This window comes from Canis lupus, chromosome 18 (assembly GCF_011100685.1).
Source record: "Canis lupus familiaris isolate Mischka breed German Shepherd chromosome 18, alternate assembly UU_Cfam_GSD_1.0, whole genome shotgun sequence".
NCBI classification, from domain to species: domain Eukaryota; kingdom Metazoa; phylum Chordata; class Mammalia; order Carnivora; family Canidae; genus Canis; species Canis lupus.
In genome coordinates, this window is record NC_049239.1 from 32,359,649 (window position 1) to 32,373,801 (window position 14,153).

General features: G+C 50.0%; 1 protein-coding gene and 2 long non-coding RNA genes across 3 annotated transcripts in view; 1 reads left to right on the forward strand and 2 right to left on the reverse strand.

Moving 5' to 3' along the window:
* The window catches only part of LDLRAD3 (low density lipoprotein receptor class A domain containing 3), a 233,095-nt gene that overhangs the window by 57,701 nt on the left and 161,241 nt on the right, over positions 1-14,153 (reverse strand). The window lies entirely within an intron of this gene.
* On the forward strand, positions 1,833-12,738 carry LOC102152846. Its single transcript, XR_005373350.1, has 3 exons — positions 1,833-1,962; positions 3,165-3,247; positions 8,321-12,738. It is a non-coding gene; the product is annotated as an uncharacterized LOC102152846 (long non-coding RNA).
* On the reverse strand, positions 6,176-11,167 carry LOC119864207. Its single transcript, XR_005373351.1, has 2 exons — positions 7,660-11,167; positions 6,176-6,758 (listed from the first exon to the last, which is right to left on the reverse strand). It is a non-coding gene; the product is annotated as an uncharacterized LOC119864207 (long non-coding RNA).

Here is a 14,153-nt window from a genome sequence, read left to right on the forward strand (position 1 = left end):
GAGCCGGACAGCACATCTGCACAAACTATAAGGGGGGATGGTGGCAGCCCTTGCAGGTAATGAACTGCTTCTGATTCAACATCGAAGCCCCAACCCAGATGGAAACTACGGGACTTTTCTATCCCTCCAAGTGCCTGGAGGTCAGTGAGATCATATCCACTCACCACTTAGTTCTCAGCTAACAGGGCTTTGGACGCCTGGGTGGCTCGGGGCTTGAGCGTCTGTCTTCGGCTCGGGGCGTGATCCCGGGTGTCCTGGGATCCAGTCCTGCATCGGGCTCCTCGCAGGGACCCTGCTTCTCCCCTGCCTGTCCTGTGTCTCTGCCTCTCTCTGTGTGTCTTTCAGGAATAAATAAAAATCTTTTAAAGAAATGTATAAATTAAATAAATAAATAAAAAGCCAGGGCTTTTCTGACCTGGGCTGTACACTGGAATTGCAAGGCCCCATCCCAGACCGGCAGTCCACACCTGGGGGTGGCCCTGGCATCTGCGTTGTAAGGAACAGCTCCCTGGGCGATCCTAATGTGCATCCAGCACTGAGAATGGCTGAAGAGGCAGAGGGCCAGGCGTGACTTGTTGGGGAACGCAGTCTGCTCACCTCCCGGTTCTTTCTCATAGAGCCCTGCAGGTGGCCTCCTGGCCACCCATGCAGCGCCTCGAGGCTGGGAGGAAGACAGGCTGGGGACTTTCAAGGGCCTCGGCTAGACTCCCACAGCAGATTTTTACAGTCCGCACGTCCCACTCCTCTATTTTCCACTGTAAAAATATTCCTGACCGTCTACTGCAAGCCCAGATACCCCTGACCGCACAGGGGAGAACGAGAGGCCCCTTCCTTCTCCTCAAGGCATGGATATGAAAAGGATGAGAATAAGCCACCCCAACATACGCCGCTTTGGAGTGAAGATTATTTTGAGCAGAAGGCAACTAAGGAAAGGTAGACATGGGAAGAGCTCAGTGCCTGCCCCCATCTGCCTAAAAGCAGGACGTAGGTAGATTCCCTTCTGGAAAGGTGACATCATCTCCCCTGTGAAGTGTCCTTCACTCTTACAGCAAGCAGAGAATTTCTAACCACCAGAGACAGAGAAGGCACTGAAATGAGTCTATATAAACACCCTTTACTAAATAACCCTTATCTATCATTAGTTTCCCATATTTTTGAACAAGCTATGTAATAAGAGAACTTGCTCACCATTTGCAAAGCACCTCAGAAAGCCAGCAGCCATCCCCAAGTGTTGGCTCTATGTATATACCCTATTCCTATTCCCAAATGCAATGAAATATGTGTTAACAAAATTAAAAACAGGAAATGGCCATTTAAGTACATTAAACATGTGTTTTTTTTTTTTTTAATTTAAGAAAATCCAAGAAGAAAATTTGGATTGTTCTTTTTCCTCTCAAAGCAATTAATTATTTCACTCATCACTTAGTTTGGGTTATTTTTGAGTTTTCATATCTAAGAATTTTATATTGTCAGCCTTCCCGTGATGAAGATACGAAATGTACCTCAAATAAAAAACAAATAAATACAAATAACAAAGAAAACAAAACCTAAAAAAAAAAAAAATGCTTTGGATTTTTCTTTTCCATGAAGTCCTCACGCACATTAAATTAAATATAAAATATTAATATTAATAACATTTTTTTTCCTGCTAACCTGTCCTGTGTCTATTTAATTTGCAGGCCTCCGTGAATCACCTAAGAAGGTACAGTTTTTTTTTTCCCTTACACTCTTGGACAGTCCTAAGTATTCTGCATTCTCTGCTTCTCTCACTGAATCCTTACCACCAACCTATGAGATAGTTATCATTGTGCCCATTTTGCAGGGGAAGAAACCCGAGCTCAGAAACATTAAGCAGCCGTCCAGGGTCACGAAGTGAGGAACGACAGCGGTCTGACGTGTTCCGAACCTCAGAGCCAGACTGCGGAGAAAACGGGCCACAGAAATGAACTCAGGAGCAGAGGCGTAAGTCAACACAGCTCCTACTTTAACGGGGTTGTCTCAAAACAGAGGTTTTAGTTACAATTCTTTAAACAAGAGAAGAAGAAACTCAAATAATTTAGAATTCTTAATGACATTTTGAGGCATAGCTTCAAACACCCTGAATAAATAATGAATGTCACCGAAAGGACACAGAGCAGAGAGGCTGAATCACATGCAGGCAGTGCCAAGAGCAGACTGAAAAAAGCAAATACTTGACAGCACGCTCTGTGGGTTGTTAACAACATCTGAAAATCTTTCTAGATCAGCAGATTTCCTAGACAGCCACGATCTACTGTGAGGAGCCTGTCAGCCACCAGCTAATTCCTGATCAATGAGAAACCAAAGGATGGCAAATAGACCAGTTCGGATGTGGAAGAGTTGTGGGTCTGAGGTCAAAGGCCACCCATTTCCTAGCAGAGTCCAGACTAAGCGGGGAGCGGGGAGCAGGGAAGGAGGACGACGTATAGGACTGAGGAGGAGGAAAGAAGGGAGAGAAAGAAGCACAAAGACAGACAGACCGCCTGAGCCTGAAGACAGGACAGGCACTGAGGAGAGGCACTTGTGGTAGGAGGCTGCGGGGCAGCTGCCTGGGGTCAGCTGGTGATCCGTCCATTCATCACGGAAAACTCTGACTCAGACGAGGCTGCCATTGGATGGACACAGTCGTCCTGTGCCCTAATCACTCGGCCGCTTAATAAAGTACCATAGACCAGGTGGCTTATGAACAACAGAAATGTGTTTCTAAATTGGCTGGGGAGCCTGGAAGTCCCAGATCCGGTGCTGGTATGTCTGGGTCCTGGTGAGAACCCCCTTCTGGGCTGCACATTGCTGAATTTTCACGTAGCCCCACGGGAAAAAAAGACAAAAAGCTAGCTCTCTGGCCTATTCTTACAAGGGCACTAATCCCACTCATGAGGGCTCCACCCTCATGACCCAATCACGTCCTAAAGGCCCCACCTCCTCATATAATCGCACTGAGATCACGGTTTCAACATACGAATTGGGGGGGGGGGGGAGGAAATGCGAACACCTCGTCTTATTAAAGTTTATTTTAGTACTCTCCACACCCAGTGTGGGGCTCAAACTCATGCCCCGGAGATCAAGACTCTTGCTCTTCCAACCCAGCTGGCCCCTCAAACATCTCTGAGCCGGCCCCTCAAACATCTCTTAATGCTCTGACACAGGTTGGCAGACGACCAGGATGGAGGGTGAGACATGCAGCGGACTCCTGGCGAGGTTACCAGCTTGACCCCGGCTATGGATCCTGGTAAGGGTTTGCACAGGAGGGTAGAGGTGCGTTCTTTGGTCAGTTCAGTTCAGGACACGCTGGTTAGACAACGTTCAACAGATTTCTTTTCAGCAGGGTTTCTCTGAGGCTCTTGTGTGATCTCTAGGAGCAGGACAGTAGCTCCCAAGTTTAGGTGACGACGGGTGGAGCGCTGTAGATGCGGGGCTACAAAGGCAGGGCCTTAGGAAAGCTACTAGGGCGCCGAAGGAACTGGCGAGGCCTGAGGGCCCCTGAGCTGTGCCATGGGGGGGGTCTTGTCCTCTCCTGCACACTAAAGGGGAGAGTCGTCATTTATCCACTCAGCCTCACCTGCAGCTGGGCAACCTGGGTGGTGGTAGCAGGATGACTATTTCTCCACGTTTCATTTCACCGGGCATTTAAAGTGTGACTTCCAGCGGGTGTGATATTCTCAGAGACCAAAACTGGGCCTCCGTCTGATGACTGACACTGAACAAATGCCAGAAATGAGGAACAGCAGGGTCTCAGGGACAACTGAGTGGTGGAGATGAAACCAGAATCGGGGTTCCGGACCCTCAGCCTGAGCTCCTCCCCCTGCGCTGGCTGACCCTCCTTCCTGCTCATTTACTACTGAAGGTGCAACTCCAACCAATGTTTAAAAATTTAAGAGGATCTGTGTCCTTGCACTGCAGGGGAGGCAGTAAATCCCACCTTCCCGTGGCTGCCCAGCCTCCTGTTGGTCTCCGATGACACTTCCACATTATTTATCCTGTAAAAGAAACATTAACAAGAAAGCAAGCCAGAGAAACTCCCCAAGGCTGGGAGGGTAAATGGCTGCCCACCACTGGAGCAGACAAATATGCAAATGGTGTTGCCCTCCCTTCTCCTTTGTTCAAGAGGCAGAGGAGCAAAAACACAGCATAAAGGGAGCTTTTGGGAAATGGGTCATTGGGATTGTGAGGAGATGCTCCACTTACCCATTCAAAACGAGAGACTGGCTAATTAGATCATGCACTTGGAAACTGGGTCTACTTTTTTTTTTTAAGACTTTATTTATTCATTCATGAGAGACACAGAGAGAAACAGAGAGGCAGAGACACAGGCAGAGGGAGAAGCAGGCTCCACGCAGGGAGCCCAATGTGGGACTCGATCCCGGGACCCCAGGATCACGCCCTGGGCTGAAGGCAGCGCTAAACCACTGAGCCACCTGGGCTGCCCTGGTTCTACATTTGTAACAACTTCACAGACTGACCCAAAAAGAGACAAACCAAGGTAATCCAGAAGGAAGCCTCAGTGCCCCTGGGGGGAGAAGGAGGCTCACTGGTAGGTCTGGGTGGATAAGCCAGCAGACAGGAAAGGAGGTCTGGGTAAAGTGGAGATAACCCCCAAGGCTTTCAATCGAAGGTTCTCTTCTACAACAACCCGAGGTCAGTCAGTGGGCACATGCAGGAACTCACATGGAATTTACACACCACACTTGACGATACCCCTAACTCCCCCGGCCCCACGTGGCCCCACCTGGCTCCAGGTGCTTCCCGCAGCGACACAAGGTAGCATGTATTTACTCTTGGGGGCATACATTCCACACATGTTTACTGTGGGTCGTCTACTTCCTGGGAGGCCCTGTTCTCAGAAGCATTGACAACACAGAACTCCTGCACTCAAAGCTCTCGCTGGTCAAGCATCTCCTCTAGGCCTGGCATCTCACTGAGTCCTCAAGTATTAACACCCCCTTTGTTGGGGACCTGGAGGTGCCGAGCAGGGACATAACTTACCCCGAACACAGAGTAAATGACAGAGTCAGGGCTGGAGCCACATAAGCAGGACTCCAAAGTCTTCATTCACAAGCCCTAATCATTCATGCCTCTCTTAGGAGAAGAAAAGACTGATTGTGCCCTGGACCTGAACTCATTTCCTCCTGGGTTAGAGATCCCCCAAGACCACACCCGGGTGTGACAGTTCACTAGGAGTACTTGTGGGATTCAGCAGTTAGTTGTACTCACGGTTGTAGTTTATTACAGGATAGAAAGCAAAATGAGCAATGGGAAAAGGTCTGTGGGGCAAAATCTGGGGGAAACCAGATGCAAGCTTCCAAGACTCCTCCTTTTAAAAAATATTTTATTTATTTGAGAGAGAGAGAGAGAGAGAGAGAGCGCGCGCATGAATGGGGCAGGAAGGGCAGAGGGAGAGGGAGAAGCAGGCTCTCCCCTGAGCAGGGAGCCCAACCTGGGGCTCAATTCCTAGGACCCCAGAATCATGACCTGAACTAAAGGCAGATGCTTAACTGGCTGATCCAGGTGCCCTTCAAGAGCCTTCCCAGTGGAGGCACCCAGGATATACTTAATTCCCCTAGCAATGAGGTGTAACAACACAGGAGAAATACTCTGCATCGGGGAAGCTCACTGGAGGCCCGCTACCCAGGGTTTTCACTGGGGCTGGTCACGTAGGCACCCTCTGCCTAGCCCATGCCACAGTTCCAGGCTCTCCAGGATAAACCACGCTGTCTGTGCAAACACATGAGGCCCAGGGAGCCTCGGGGGGGGGGGGGGGTTAGTTCCCTCAGGAGGCGTCTAGAAAGTCAGTATTCCTTGACTCTGCCCCTTGGTAGTGTGCTTAGCAATGGGGAATCTGATGGGCTGGCCTGGGAAGAGATGACACTGGAGACATCAGTCACTCTGGGGTCAACCCCTCAGAGTCACCCAGCTGCAGGGGTTAGGGTCAAGTCTAAGAAACTCTCAGCACCCCCAGTCCCCTAGTTTATGATCCAGACTCCCCTTGTGATGCTACCAAGAGATAAAAGACTTAAGTGTCCCAGGCTTTGCAGGAGAGGAATTGTATATTTTGCTTCTTTCAGCTCTTATTGATTTTAAAGCCTGACCTATTCATTTGAACCCACGCTAATAATGCCAGAGCCTCTACAACTGCGTAAGTGGTACTCGACAGGATGAATGGTTTTGGCCAATGAGCATTTATTAAGTTCAAAGGAAGAGAGGGGAGATTACAAAGGAATCAGATGTGGGACCCTGATCCCACAAGGTTTAGCATCTATTAGAAGGGTAATCGAATGTCAAGGAAAGAACACGGGCTTTGGAAACAGACCTGAGTTCATTACTGCCCAGCCCCATCACTTAGCGACTATGTAGCTTTGGGCAAGAAACTTAACCTGTGTAGTCTCAGTTTTCTCATCTGTAAAATGGAGAGGACAGCATCCACCTCCCAGGGCTGAGATTATCTACATAAGGGTGTGGCGGTGTGAGCAGCAGTGCCTCTGTCCTGCATTCGACACCAACGGAGGCCCCCAAAGGCGTGCACGGTGGCAGCCCTGGCCATGTACGTGTCACGTGTGCTTCATCAATGGTGTGGTGCTCTTATACTACTGTCGTTGGTGCTACTGCATGAGTCCGTACCCCAGGAGAGTTCTCATCTGAGCCGTGATGGAATTCTGAAGTCACTCCCAGATGTGATCATGGTTCACCAAAAGGAGACGTGCGAATTCAAGTTTGAAAGCTGGAGATCTTTTGCCTGGCTGCATCTGGAAGCACATTCCAGGAAGAGGGAAAGGCATGAGCCAAAGGTGGAAAGCCAAGGAGCACCTACAGGCAACGGTGAAGAGTACAGATCTGGGTAATCTTCACTATTGAGCAAGAAGCTTGGCTTTAGGGATGCCCAGGTGGCCCAGTGGTTGAGCATCTGCCTTTGTTCAGCCCAGGGCATGATCCCTAGGTCCTGGGATCGAGTCCACATCAGGTTTCCCACAGGGAGCCTGCTTCTCCCTCTGCCTACATCTCTGCCTCTCTCTCTGTGTCTCTCATGAATAAATAAATAAAATCTTTAAAAAAAAAACAAAAGAGCTCTGCTTTATGCAGTGGGCAGAGAAAGTAAAGATTAGGACTGGGTGTGAGTGAAGGGGACTGGAGGTGGGGAGCAGAGGGCAGGGAGCCCCAGTAGGAAGCTACAGTGGAGGCAGGACACACAGGCAATTCAGCTCCCATAGGGGGGTTCTAAAAGGATCAATTCAGGCCTCATTCATTCAGCAAATAATGTTCTCAGTCCTGGGATGGGTGGTGTCCGGGCAGGCATGGCCACTAGGAGGTGGTACAGCTCCTCCCCGGCGGTTGTGATGCTCCAGAGTTCGCAGGTAAATGACACCTACCAGCAGCCACAGTGCTAATTTCAAGAAAGCTGTTTCTGGGAATGGAAAAGGATCTCCTGCTCTTGCCCCTCCTCTACTGCACTCCCCAGCTCCATCACATCCCCCCAGGCCTGATGTACAGAAAAGCTGCACTGTAAAGACGAAGCAGAGCTTTAGGCGGGGGGCTGTGGGGAGACAGGTGCAGGCCCCCCACAGGATCCCCTGCTCTCAACGAGGACGGCACCTGCCTCGACACCACCTGGCCCTAAGGCAGCTCTGGCTGTGCACACGCCCTTCTCACCCAGTGGCTGAGTCCCGGGCGATGGCTTTCTTCCCAATTATTGTCTGCGATGAGCGAGGCAGGGCTGTGGAGGGCTGCAGGGCGTGGACCCGAGCACCTGCCAGAAGCAGACACGCGGCTCATTTTTAACGAGAAGTAAACAGGAGCAGGGGTCAGACTCAAACTCTCTCCCTCGGGCTCCTCTCTCACCAGCCTGCGGATACTGCCATGCAAGGTCGGCACAAGATGGTGTCTCTGGACTCACCTGTCTTTCTAGGGCCTTCCAACTTGGGTTATTTTGTCCTTTGCTATTTACCACATGCTGACACTTTCCTCTTTGGTTTTCCTCTTGCTTCCTGCCAACTTAATTTTGTCCAGGACAAAATTTGCTTCTCCAGGCTCTTTTCCACTCTCTTACAGATTTGATTTGAGATTTCGTCTCCTCATGTCTGTACAGAGTCCCTGGACACTGTGTCTCCTCCCCACCCCGTCCTGAATGCCGGCTCACTACCAAGGAGCCCACAGAAAGCCCATCTTCCCAGGCCCCCCAAATGAGGTTAGATACTCCCTTCATCTGCCACGTTGGTTCTCAACACAATTCCCCAGCTGGCCTTGGTCTATTCCTCTTTTTAGGCTCTGAGATTCTTGAGGGCTCACATCTTATTTCTCTTTACAATCCCAGGGCACATCATGGCGAACGGTGCACAGGAGGTGCCAACGACGCTAGCTGAATGGATGGTTCAGCGGAGGGATAAATGAGGGTCCATTTCGCTGACTTCAGTTGCCCCTTCCAGAGCACCTACCACCACAATCTATCACAAAAGCTTCGAGCTAAAATGTTATTTCAATTCATTACCAACGCTGTCTGCTGACCTCAGCCAGGGGGACCCATACTTCACAGGGCTGGTGATGTGCAGGCAGAAGACAACTGAATTCTCCATGTCCTTCAGAACCTGGGAGATAAGGTTTGGGAGCCTTGCTGGGGTGGAGTCATCCCAGTGCAGCATCCTCTGCCACTGCATGTGCCAGGGGTCACCAGGACCCAGCATCCAAGAGATTGGAAGACCCTACGATGGCCCTGTCACCTTCCTCTTCTTCCATCTCTCAGACCTCCGCTTACACCTCCAACCCCTTCGGTTTCACACACCTCTCATCACAACTACCTAAGACTCACGCCTTCCCTTGGGCCCCACCAGTAAACATAATCATCAGAAGGATCTCCCCAAAGCAGGCAGTGAGAGAAAAATAATACAGGTCCTTGATGTCACAGCTAAGGAACGGAAAAGCTGGATCTGCCAGTGAAGGAATGGAGATGCCCCTTGAGTCAGCACCAAAACTCAGAGAGGAAATAGAGTCCAAGTGCATGAGGACGGGGGAGGCTAAGCCTCCACACACATTCCCTCCGTTTTAACCCCTGAAACAATGGGGGAGGAGTTCAAACCCAAATGACACGGGGGTGGAAGACAATGAGCATGCACGGCATCACTGTTCCCCAATTTATAGTTTTCTTTTCACTCTTCTGTGTTTTCTAGAATCCCCGTACCAGACTGTACCACTTACAATAGAAGAAAAAGAAAAAGATATTAATGGACGCAGGGAGGGAAAGGAATAAAAAAACAGGCACTAGGGACCCGAGCTGACGGCTCACCATCGCGCCGCCGCAGGGCACACGGGAAGCTGGGTACCGCTTGGCAGGGCTGGGAGAGGTCAGAGTCACAGGACCTGGGCGTGAAGTCATCTGCAGCGTTCCATCAGCGAGACCACAGCCATCGGCTGGGATATTTGGAACACACGTACCATGTTAGGAATCTCTGGTGACTTGAAAAATGCACAGGATGCTGTGGGTAATGGGTTGGATTGTGTCCTCCACAAAGGTATGTCCAAGTCCTCACCGGTGTAACCACGAATGTGACCTTATTTGGAAATAGGGTCTATGCAGATGTAACTGGGTGAAGGTCTGAGAGATGAGATCATTCTGGATTTAGGGTGGGCCCTCAGTGCCATGACCAGAGTCCCGTAGGAGTAAGGACGGGGAGATGTGAGGCACAGAGACACACGTATGGAAGGAGGTCAGATAAAGATAGAAGCCAAGAGCGATCTAAGGTCTACAGGCTAAGCAATGCCAAGGATTGCCGGAAGCAACCAGAAGCTAGGAGACAGGCTTGGATCAAATTCTCCTTCACGGCCTCTGGAAGGAACCCATCCTGGTGACGCTCTGACTTTGGGCCTCTGGCCTCCAGGACTGTGAAAAGAATACATTCCTGTTATCTTAAGCTACTGAGATGAGCGAGGGGTCCTTTGTGGTCACGTATGGCCACCCTGGGAAACCAACCCACTAGGACAAGCAGAAGCAGCTCCCAGAACTGTTCACAGGATGGTTTCAGTGACGTAGAAGAACTGGGCGGCAGGCGCGTCTTACTACTTATACTGAGAGAGAAAACGTCATTAAATGCACGAGCCATCTACCATTTTAGCACCGAAGATTTGCAAACAGCAAAACGCTGCTACCTGCGTGAGGGTTCTTACTCACTAGACGTCTGATCTCCAAAATAATCTGGGGAGGTGAGAGCACTGGGGACAGACGTTATACTAATGAGCAGCTGGAGGGGGATCAAGAAATCGAGCTGGTGGCTGAGTCTGCACACAAATTTGGGTCTCTTGGTGCATCTCACCAGCTGCCGTCCATGTGGCCATCTCACTTAGCTGCTGTGCACTGAATTGTGTCGTCCCCACCACCCCCAAATCCACATGTTGAAGTCCTAACCCCCAGCACCTCAGGATGTAGGCGTGGTTGGAGATGAAGGTCTTTAAGAAGGGATTATGTTAAAATGATGTCTTTAGCCGGGCCCTACTTGTGTCTATGCTGACTGGGGTCCTTATAAAAAGAGGAAATTGGGGAACACAGGAAAAGAAACACAGCTAGATGCACACACGTACAGAGGGAAGACCACGCGAGGAAACAGAGAGAAGGTGGCCGTCTGTAAGCCAGGGAGAGAGGCCTCAGAAGAAGCCTGACCGTGATCCTGGATGTCTAGTCTCCAGCATTAGGAAAATATAATTTCTGTTGCTAAGCCTTGCCACCTGGGGTCCTGTGTTATGGCAGCCCAAGCTAACCACGGCTCTTACGGAGGCTGCAACACAGGTCTTTTTGCCCGTTTTTCCTTTTCCGGTGGCATCCTCTCGGGACTCAAACAGCAAGCAGCAAAATGCATAATTCCCAGCTACAGGATTCTTCTACCCCGTGAGGTTATTTCCAGGCCAACAGTAACAGCCAAGGCTTCTGGAAAATCCATCTTCTGCAGAAGGTCCGCCAAGCCCAGTGGGAAGGTGAAGTGGTCAAAGCCACACCTGCTAGACTTTCCAGCCTCCGGTGGTTTCTCATTTAGAGCCACAGGCCACCGATGGTGCAGGGTGGGGTTTGGTTTTCTTTTTGGCGGAAAGGGTGGGAGGCTCCTGGCTGGCTCGGTTGGTAGAGCACGCAACTCTTGATCATCTCAGAGTCCTGAGTTCAAGCCCCACACTGGGCACAGGGTCTACTTAAAAAAACCAAACCAAATCAAATCAAAACCAAACAAACAACCAAACAAACAAAAAAAACCCCCAAAAAAACCAAAAACGAAAATTAAAAAATCTCTGTGATTTCTCTTTCAGGCCAGGGGATGCTTTGCGACTTTTAGACAGGGGAAGCAAGGCTGCAAGAGGTGGGTGTGATAGGCTCTGGAAGAGAACAGGGTTCGGACACTGGTTTCAATCACTCCAGTGCTTTCAAGCAAACCGCTTCCCCAAGTTGAGACTCAGTTTCCGCTGGGTGTGGGTCTATAATGTCAAGCACTCAGCACAGTGCCCACCACACAGGAGGTGCTACTTTTTATGCGTATTAGTGGAAAGGCTGCATGGATTTGGCTCCTTTTTCAATGGTATTCGGAGCCCACTGGGTAACCTGGCCTTTCCCCTCTGCGGTGACAGGAGACTGGGGCCGGGTTTTTGCGTGACCTGCACCGTGCATCTGAATTTCCATTCTCGGCCTTTAAAGATCAACAACCTTCATACACAAATTCCAACCTCTGAGGCCTTTCGACAAATGGGAAGATGCAGCAATCCACAGAGCACCCCCTCCACGGCAGCGTGCGCCGGCAGTGAGGTGCGGCCTGCCCTCCCACGTGCACGGGTCCCCCCGGCCGGCCACACCACTGCCCACCTGCTCGGCCTCCGTGCACCTGACTCAAGGTCAATGTGTCCGTATGACTCCAGGGGCAGCAAGAAGGGGGCAGGAACCAGGCAGCGGGGGCCGCGTGCACCGCCATCAAGGCAGCGAATCCTCACCCGCTTTGCTGAAAGGTGGTGTAGCCGGCGTTCGGAGTTAATGATGAGCCCCATTTAAAGGAGGCAGGTGAACAAGTTGTACTATTAAGATTTCCGCCTCAAGACGTCAGCAGTAGCTATTAAACTGATCATGATCACAATTACAGCGGAATTACAGAGCCGCACAGACAGACAGATGGATTTTCTTGCATCTAAGCCCTTTTTGTGTAGCTCACTTAACAAATCCGGCAGGGCTGTCTGAGTGAGGTCTAGACTGTCGTCCGCCCTTTCATTGAGGACAAATAGCAAAGAGAGGCTGGGGGTGTTCCTGAGCTCAGAGCGGCTGACAGGCGGCCAGGGGTGCTTCCCAGAGCCCCCACCCTGCCCAGCACCCGGGGGAGGCCTCCCCACAGAGTCAAGGAAGGAGGAGGCCTACGAGCAAGGAACAGAGATTTATTTTTTCTCAGAAAAATGGAACAAATTAGCTCCTGCACATCCTATCTGAGATTCGAGGAAAGGTCCCAATCGTAAGGCTTGGAAAAAAAAAAAATCACTGATGCTGCAATTTCACAGAGCAAATCAATACTGCAGCTTAAATGAGAATTTATTGCCTTCAGAAATGCAGATGAGGCTATGCTTGGAGTCTCAGCCTGCCCTCCACCCAGGTCTGCGGACTTCCCAGGGCTCCAGCTGGGTCCTGTTCAGGTAAGGGAGGACTCCGTGCAGACCAAGCCTGGCTCCTCTGGCTGGGGGGACCCGGCTCCGCCACTGCGTTGCCATAGAAACCACTATCTGAACACCCTGCCCTTCATCTCTCTGTACTGGGTAGCCCACATCCCTTCCTCCACCGACCCTGCTCCCTTTATTGACCAACACCTTACCCCCACCCCACCCCCCAAGCCCCCCTTTCCCCTTGAACTCTGGGCTCGGACTACACCGCAGCCCAGAGCTGCTCGGAGCATGCGAGCCCCTGGACCTCGGGACAGCTGTCCTGGCTTCCTGGAGGGAAGCATCCACCCTCCCACGGCCTCCCCAAGCCTTCCTAAGACGCATGTAAAAATCCAATCCTCCGCTCTCTCTTTACTTTTATCTTTGCTGTGTGCTCTGGGGAGTTTTCACAAAACAAACGAACATGAACTTCAAGGTATGGAGAGTGTAAATCACTGCCAATCCTCCCAGGCCTCCAAAGGCTACAAACGCCACTTAGCCAAGGACCAAAGAAAAGCCCAACGGGTGATTATTCTTATTAAATAAACACTACCCTCCCTTCACCTTGCATCCTGCTCCATAGAGCATTTTCACCTCTATTAACACCATCAGATCCTGAGGACAGCCGGGCTGGAGAGGCAGGGCAGGTACATGTATCTCTTCCTTTGTTGGGGGGTGGGGGTGGGGTGGGGGGCACAATTGACAAAAAACATACAAAGGGTTTGGGTTTTTGTTTTGTTTTGTTTTGTTTTGCTGTTCTTGAGGGTTAAGTTTTGGTTTCCTTTCCTTTTGTTTTTATTTTGCCTTTCCTTTTTGTCTTTTCATGTAGACCAGGTATTTGAAAGGGCGGATAAAGGCTAAAGGTGGAATATGCAGCTTATTTATATATCTTGGGGGGAAGCTTTTGCCTTGGATGGGAAATGCAATCATGGGTTCCGCAAGCCATGGCTGCACACTCACCCTTTGCCTTTCCCTCCAATCAGGACCTATTGTTTCGCCTTTCAAATATGGGAATATACCAGCTCTTTCCATATGAAAGAATTCTCCTTATTTAAATAAAAAAATTCTTTTAAAAAAGAAAAAAGTATACAGAAGAAAAATTTAAAAATAAAAACGTGTGTGTGTGCGTATTCATATTCAACAGTACCAGTATTAAAAAAAAACTAGCTAGCAATCGTCACTTTCTAGTCATTAAAAAAATATTCTTATCCAGCCACTCTCAACGGCACTGTCTGCCCATCCCCCACCCCGCTGACTCTGTCTTCCATTTCTTGAGTATTGTTTTGCAACTTTAAAGTCCATTTTTAAATGCTTTCACATATACATTTATGCCTCTAATCAATATACAGCACTGGTTTGCGTATGTTTTTTAAAGCACACACGATTGCACGATAACCACATAATCGATCAACATCTCGCTCTTTCTTAAACCTTAAGAGCTGCATGGTATCCCACCACAGGATTTCTCTAATCCTCCACTGATGGACATTTAGATTGTTTGGAAG